At 38.9% G+C, this 6975-nt stretch overlaps 1 long non-coding RNA gene across 1 annotated transcript; it reads left to right on the top strand.

Moving 5' to 3' along the window:
• The first annotated feature begins 3744 nt into the window (after nt 1–3744).
• LOC131701723 (uncharacterized) lies at nt 3745–6975 on the top strand. The gene is made up of 3 exons (XR_009308971.1): nt 3745–3995; nt 4742–5074; nt 6322–6975. It is a non-coding gene; the product is annotated as an uncharacterized LOC131701723 (long non-coding RNA).

Genomic DNA, 6975 nt, shown 5'->3' with positions numbered 1-6975 from the left:
GGAAATTGGGATTCACATAACATAACATTTAAGGCTAAATTAACAAGAAGTATATGTAAAAATATGTACACTTGTGACCCCATGTCTACTACAGTGGACATTTATCTAAATCACTTGTAATTAATATTTAATCTAGTTAAACTGCACTAAAAACTAAATAAATACTTCCTTAAATGTTAATGAACTATAATCAATTATAATTATGTAAAGTAGTAATTTATACATATATTATAATAAACTTACCTTTTTGACTTCCATAAAATGTGCTTGTTGACAAAGAAGCCATTTTGTTTGTACAGGAAATGGAATTTGTGCCCATGGGGAAGTAAAAACATGTGATATTATTGGAAAGCCCAGGATAGCCAACTGTGTAGGAATAAGAAGATTTTAAAAATGCAATGAAAACCAATGTCCAGGACAAAAGTCAATGGGCTTGGTCTTAGTCATATAAAAGAAGTAAAAGGAGAAAGGATATACACAGCATTTCAACAACCCAGTGTATGTACAGTGTGCATACTACAGTGCATTAATATAGCCTATAATAAATAAGTATATTCGTTTTAATTCACCAAAACAAAGATTTTCACAAAAATCAATAGAAAGACAATAATTACATTTAAAAAGTAAAATAAAAAATAAAAAGATTATTCAGACCAGCACACCATTAATACTTTGTATTTGGAGATCTCTGTTATGGCCAGTCTAAGAATATTTTTTCTCAACACTGGTCGTATCCTTCAAAAGCAGCTTTTGTTGTAAAATGAATATGCCTGTTCATTTGGTTCAGTGCTCTATCTTTGTTACTCGTGATGGATTGGATTAATTTGCTCTAGTACAATGTTTGTGTTTAAAACTTGAGCAAACCCTGTCCTGGAGTAAATGCATAGTAAATCAGAGATTATAAAAATGAAAGAAGTATTTTCAGAGCTGGTCTAGGGGTCAGTAGGTCCTGGGTTCAAAACTGAGGGCAGTCCATTAATTAAGGTTGACCCAGGGTAGGGGAGAAGCATGTCTCTTGATGTTTCAGTGCCTCAGTTCTACACCAGCCAAAGAAATGTAATCCCTTTTTAAATTATGTTCAATAGCAATGTAGTGATTCCACTCCAGTGGCTAAGCATCCTATAAATGTGCAACTACAATCGTACAGGCAATTGGTAATTCATCCATACAGTAACTTCAAACACATTAAAACTATAAGAAATGCCATTGAAAGCATTAGCCATGAAAGCATTAGCCAAAGTGTACTTGACTTTACCTAGTGTGTCTTTTGACGAACAGTACCACAGTGGTACTGTAACATGGTCTTGGTTGGTCTAGGTAATGCACTGGACTCCTGGGCTGTCCTTGATAAATAATTGCATAAATAGATAAATAAATAATATAATAAATAAATGATCATTAAAAAGTGTCTCAACCTCCACCACCCCAGCTCTCTGTGTAAGAATCTGCTCTCTCTCTCTCTCTCTCTCTCTCTCTCTCTCTCTCTCTCTCTCTCTCTCTCTCTCTCTCTCTCTCTCTCTCTCTCTCTCTCTCTCTCTCTCTCTCTCTCTCTCTCTCTCTCTCTCTCTCTCTCTCTCACTCACCCTCCCTCCCTGTGATGTGTAGTGCAGTCATTAGTGTAAGACAGTCAGGGCAGCCCTGCTCCAGAGCTTCAGAACCTGCTGCACTGTAAATAGAAGCATATGTGCGGGAGAAGCTTCATCGAGGGCTGGCAGTCCTCTCCATGGATAATCACTTCCATGTGCTGCCTTGTTCCCTCACACACCAGAGGAAGGATGTGGTCAGAAAAACGAGATTGTTGCACGCTGTATACACAAAGTGATCATGTTTTCTCTCCTTTACAAAATCCACAAGACTCAGCTCTGTAGTTCATCTATCTGTCACTATTAGCACTGAACCTTTACTTGGTTTACATTACTTCCTTATTATTACCCTTTGTCACCGAAAGCAGGAATGGAGGATTTCTATATGTGTTGTACCACTTCTTTAATACAATACATTACCTATTTTGCTATCTAGGCAAATACTAAACTGAAAGACTATGTGAGTTATACGCATGCCGAACAAGTATATCACCCCCTTGACTTGCATCGACAGCATGTATAGACTTGCATAGCATTAGAACTGGCCATGCATACTGTCTTTTCATCAAAGCTAGACTGTTTCTGAGATAGCCTTGCTCATATGCCGATGTTGCTTAGAAACAGATTTGAAATCCACATTTGAGTGCATTTAGAAGCCCAGGAGCTCCCTCCCCCTTACTCCTAATATTTTTGCATCAAGCAAATAAATGAATACAGGACTACTACATGACCACTCGTGTGTTCTTTAATAGTGATAGCCGTAGTCCCCAAACACTAAAACATTTAATAAACAGATACCAGAAGTGTTCTACGCCCCTAAGTGCCCCTGGCCTGTAGATTTGCATACTCCAGTTATTCCGGTCACATGTGTTGTGCACCATGTGTTTCTGAGTTGCGTGTGACCTCGACCACAGCTCCCTGAGCAGGAAGCCCACTCTACCTGACAATGGTCTCCTACCACAGGCTACCCTGGGAGTCTCGGATAGCTGGTTTCAGGCCAGGCCCTGGTGTGTGTGTCTGTCTCCCTTTAGAGCGTCTGGAAACTAGGGAACTCATGTGAAATGTTTTCAGGATGCTTATGATGAAACTCAAGCTGTACCACAGAAAGAGGTGCAGAGCTCTGAAACCACAGAGGTACTGTAAAACAACCCGGATGTTTGTATTGTTCTACAAGCGAACTAATTCATCAACAGCCTGGTGATAGCAGACCAGACAAGAGAGAGAGAGCGAGAGAAACACAATAGAACCTTTTCACAAAGCTGTAACTGAGTATTTAAAAGTGTAATGTTCATGAAACATTACTCATGATACAGATGTTAATGATGATGATGATGTCATATAAACAGACATCCAAATGATTGCCTTCATGGTTGACTTTTGACACGAATCTGCTTGTTACAGCAAGTCCCATTCTCCCCTTGTCTTCTCAGAAGAACCTTTTCAGTTTAATTACATACCGGTTGACTGCTGGTGCTTATCATCCCACTCAGTGCCTGGCAACACCCTGGAGTTCACTGTCCTTGAGAAGGACTGCATTCTCTCTGACATTACCAGCGCTGTGTAAACTCATCCCAGTCCCTTCTGCACACACTGACCCTTGGCAGATGAGCTGGTCCTGCATTAGGCAATCGTGATCTTCAACGACAATGCAGTGGCATTCCGATGGTATAAATGCAGTATTCAAAATGCTGTATTATTCAAAACAAAGAAACTTACACCACTGTGTTTCCAAACCACTTGCAAATTGTATATCAAACCTCTCTGACTGTCACTCTATGAAATATGTTAAACTTATGAATGAGGCTGTCTGGCCTGGGGTGATGGTATTATGAAAACCTGCCTTATAAACTTGCAGTGATATCTTATATTAAATTGAATAAATAACAGCTTGGCAATAGACCAGTGTTAACAACAATGAACAACATTGTAAACAGTAATACCGTACATCAAATAAAGCATGGCCAAATATATTAGAAAAGATCTGCTGCAGACAAAATGGTCTGCAGGTGGCTTGACTCATGTAAAGCACCCCCTAAGGTGCAGAGTGCAGTGGCCTCCTAGCATTGTGAAAGGTTTATGTCTCAGCTCATCGTGTTACTGAGATGAGCCAAAGGATTGACTGGTACATATCCCCTGAGCAGGGCTCTGTGCGGCTCTCCCCCCCTCGCTACACAACTCTCTCCTGAGACCTGCTCTGACAACAGCTCTCTCGCACTCTTCCTGTCTGGGATTCTTTCAGGAGCTTCAAAACAGTCGCCAGCCTCATTTTCTTGTAAACTGAATGACAGCGGTCAAGAGACCTGTGCAATGTGCGGTGCATCCAATCATCAGAGGAATAAGGAGCTGTTCATGGACTCTGTTTACAAACCGATGCTCAGGCAGGAAGCCAAGCTTTGTTCCTAAGAGAAGGGAGTGAGTCTTTATTTTTTCCTCTGAGCCAAGTGTCTTAATGTGTTTGTTTGTTTTTTAAATAAGTAACATACGCCTTTTTTTGTCTAAACCTGACATTATTTATAGTTGTAAGTATGTGTTGAATGTAAATGTTTTGATGGATTTAGTAGTTTGATATTCAGGAATCTGTTCTGCACTGTTGATGGTTTCTTCAACAGTCTTGAACATGTTCATTCATTTAAAGCGTTTTATACAGATTAGGAGTGGAACACATTATCGCCACCTCTTGAAAAATATCTGCAACACACCAGTGTGTACTTATTTCAAATGATCTGAAAATGAGAACAACATTACAATAGTCACACCTGCCTTAAAAAGGGGTACTTGTAGAAGGCAAAAACGTTGTAGTCAAATTATTGAGAATCACTTAAATATTCTAAATTGGACTTAATATTTTATTTTATTTTATTTATTATAAATTGCCTATAACAAATCAACCAAATACTGTTACAGATTTATCAAAATGTTATACAGTGTACAGTGTCATCCTGTGCATAGAACATACTGTATGGCGCAATTTTAAAGTAAAACAAACAAAAAATACTATTTTCTATAGTATACAGTAACTATACATACATAAATATTTAACACTCACTAGTGCTGCATTTAGTAATACTAAAAGAAACTTAATTCAATGGCAAAAGTATAGCTACACAACATTCAACTAAACCAATGTGACGTTTTTGTTTGTAACTTCTTCACTACAGATACCCTCACAGAGACTACACAGTTAATTGTTTTTGGAATAAGCTTCTCCAGTTACAGTACTGGAGTTTTAAAAAAAACGATCTTCACCATCTGTGTCCATCTGTTCCTGATGAAATACTGTATCAAACAGTCGCTCGTGAGGGAGGAGAGCAGATATCAGATATGATGGGATCTGAACCAGCTAACCTTGCTACAACATCCCGCGGCTTTAAAAAAACAACTAAAATGCCTCTGTGACCCAATGATGGAGCCCTGAAACTCCACTCAGCTGCTTTCCAAGTATCCAGCTCAGGGTACTTCAGAGAAAGCTCTGTGATCTTCTAGCCACCCAGGTTAGTTCAGCGCTCACAGGCAACAGATTATAAATAAAGTCTTATAGATAGATAATAAAATGCTTTCCTTGCTACATACTGGTATTCACTAGTAATAGGAGAAAATTAGAACTGTAAAAAGTAGATTTAATTGTGAGTTGGGGTTTATAATGTGGTGTATTCCAATTTTATACTCCTAGGGCCCAGTATCGCTGTTCTTTATTTAATTAATTTAGCCTATCAGCTTCAGTTTTAAACTTGTAGTCTGCCTGCCCCCACAGTACAACATCATACTAAATGCATAGCTCGTGTTTCAGTGGGCTTTGCAGAATAAATATTTGAATAAGCAAAACTGAATTAAAGTAAACTACAAGATGCTACTGGAGCAACAGGAATTACACATTAGACAACTCTCTCACCCCTTCACTGAGTTGATATGGAGCCAGGCTGTTCCTTCTCATCACTGCACAGGGTGTCTGTTCCACAACTGTTTACTGGATCTAATCTAATGCGCTCCCCCCCCTCCCCCCCCCCCCATCCCCTCCCAATAACAACTAACATTCCCACTCCTCACTGTAATACTGATGTGAGTTTGATAACAATCAGAGAAACACTGCCTCCTAGTGTACAACACAGTCAGGGCAGCAGTACTAAGGAGTGTAGTGGAGTTTAGAAACACTGCCCCCTAGTGTAATACAAATTAAAACACAGAGAGCTCTGCTTTTTTGCATAGCCTGCCTTATTATCTTGGCGCCATCTAGTGTGTGTCAATGTTACTGCAGGTTACTGCACAGCACAGCATAGCTTTCAGATATTAATATAAACTGTACTGTAATTTTACTTTCCCAGAGCAGGCATCATTACTGAAACCATTGTCTCATTCCCAGATGTATCTTAGACCTCAGTGTCAGAAACAGTGTATAGTGCATTGATTATGTACTAAGAGGCAATGGTAGCACAAGGGCAGCTAGTGTACAATGGTAGAGAAGAGCCATTGGTAGAATGGTATTGTTCCGCAGTGGTCATCCATTTCACACACCAGTGTAGTAGCGTATCTGGAGGACAGCTGTGCACTATGTGTTCCTAATTCATTGTGCTGCTATTGCAAGTTACGTGTGGTCAAAACAATGTTTTTTCAAGTATTTCATACATGAAGCAAGGATAGCACTCGGGCAACTTAACTACAACTCGTATTGTAGTGTTTAAAATATGTATTACTCGTTTATTTATTTTTGTCTCTAAAATAGTTTTTTTTTTTTTTTTTTTAGGTTACAACTGGATTATAACCAAACAGACCAAGGAAAGATGAAACAGCATGTGTTTGCTTCAGCTGAGCACTAGAGGGCCCCCAAAGACAAAAACTGTTACTGTTCACTCAGCTTGGCTTCTCAAATTTAGAGAAATGACCTGACCTGCTTTCAAGACAGCTTGTCATGTGTGCCAGTTTTATAGGTTTCTAATTGTAGCACGGCTACCTCTGTTGATTAAGGAGAAGGAGAGCCGAGCTGCTATCACAATGAAATATCAGTCCTATTAATACCTTGGAGTGTATATCGACCGAGTAACCTGCAGACCCACAGTTTAGAACACCGGTGCAGCATTTCTAACACAGCCTTTGAAACTGTTGTCAAAATGCATGCAAGAAAAGTAAAATATACAAATTAGCTTGAAAAACTGTAAACAGATGTACTTAGAATCCAAAAGGATTCATCAACATTAAACGTAATAAAAAAAGAATGTAACAAGAAACTTTGGGGGAGGGGGCAAACTTATTGTGCTAATTGAATGTTTTTTTGTGAAATTGTAAAACAAATCCTCTCTTAATAAATACTGAACAGAGTGTATTTCAAATACAAAAAGTGTGCATGACCTTTTTTAACTTGGAAGTTGTTCAAAGAGATATTTTATGCCACCCATCTGAA

The sequence above is a fragment of the Acipenser ruthenus genome, chromosome 26, assembly GCF_902713425.1.
Source record: "Acipenser ruthenus chromosome 26, fAciRut3.2 maternal haplotype, whole genome shotgun sequence".
Lineage (NCBI taxonomy): Eukaryota > Metazoa > Chordata > Actinopteri > Acipenseriformes > Acipenseridae > Acipenser > Acipenser ruthenus.
Note: the sequence above shows the minus strand (reverse complement) of the source record. Positions and strands in the feature narration are given on the sequence as shown.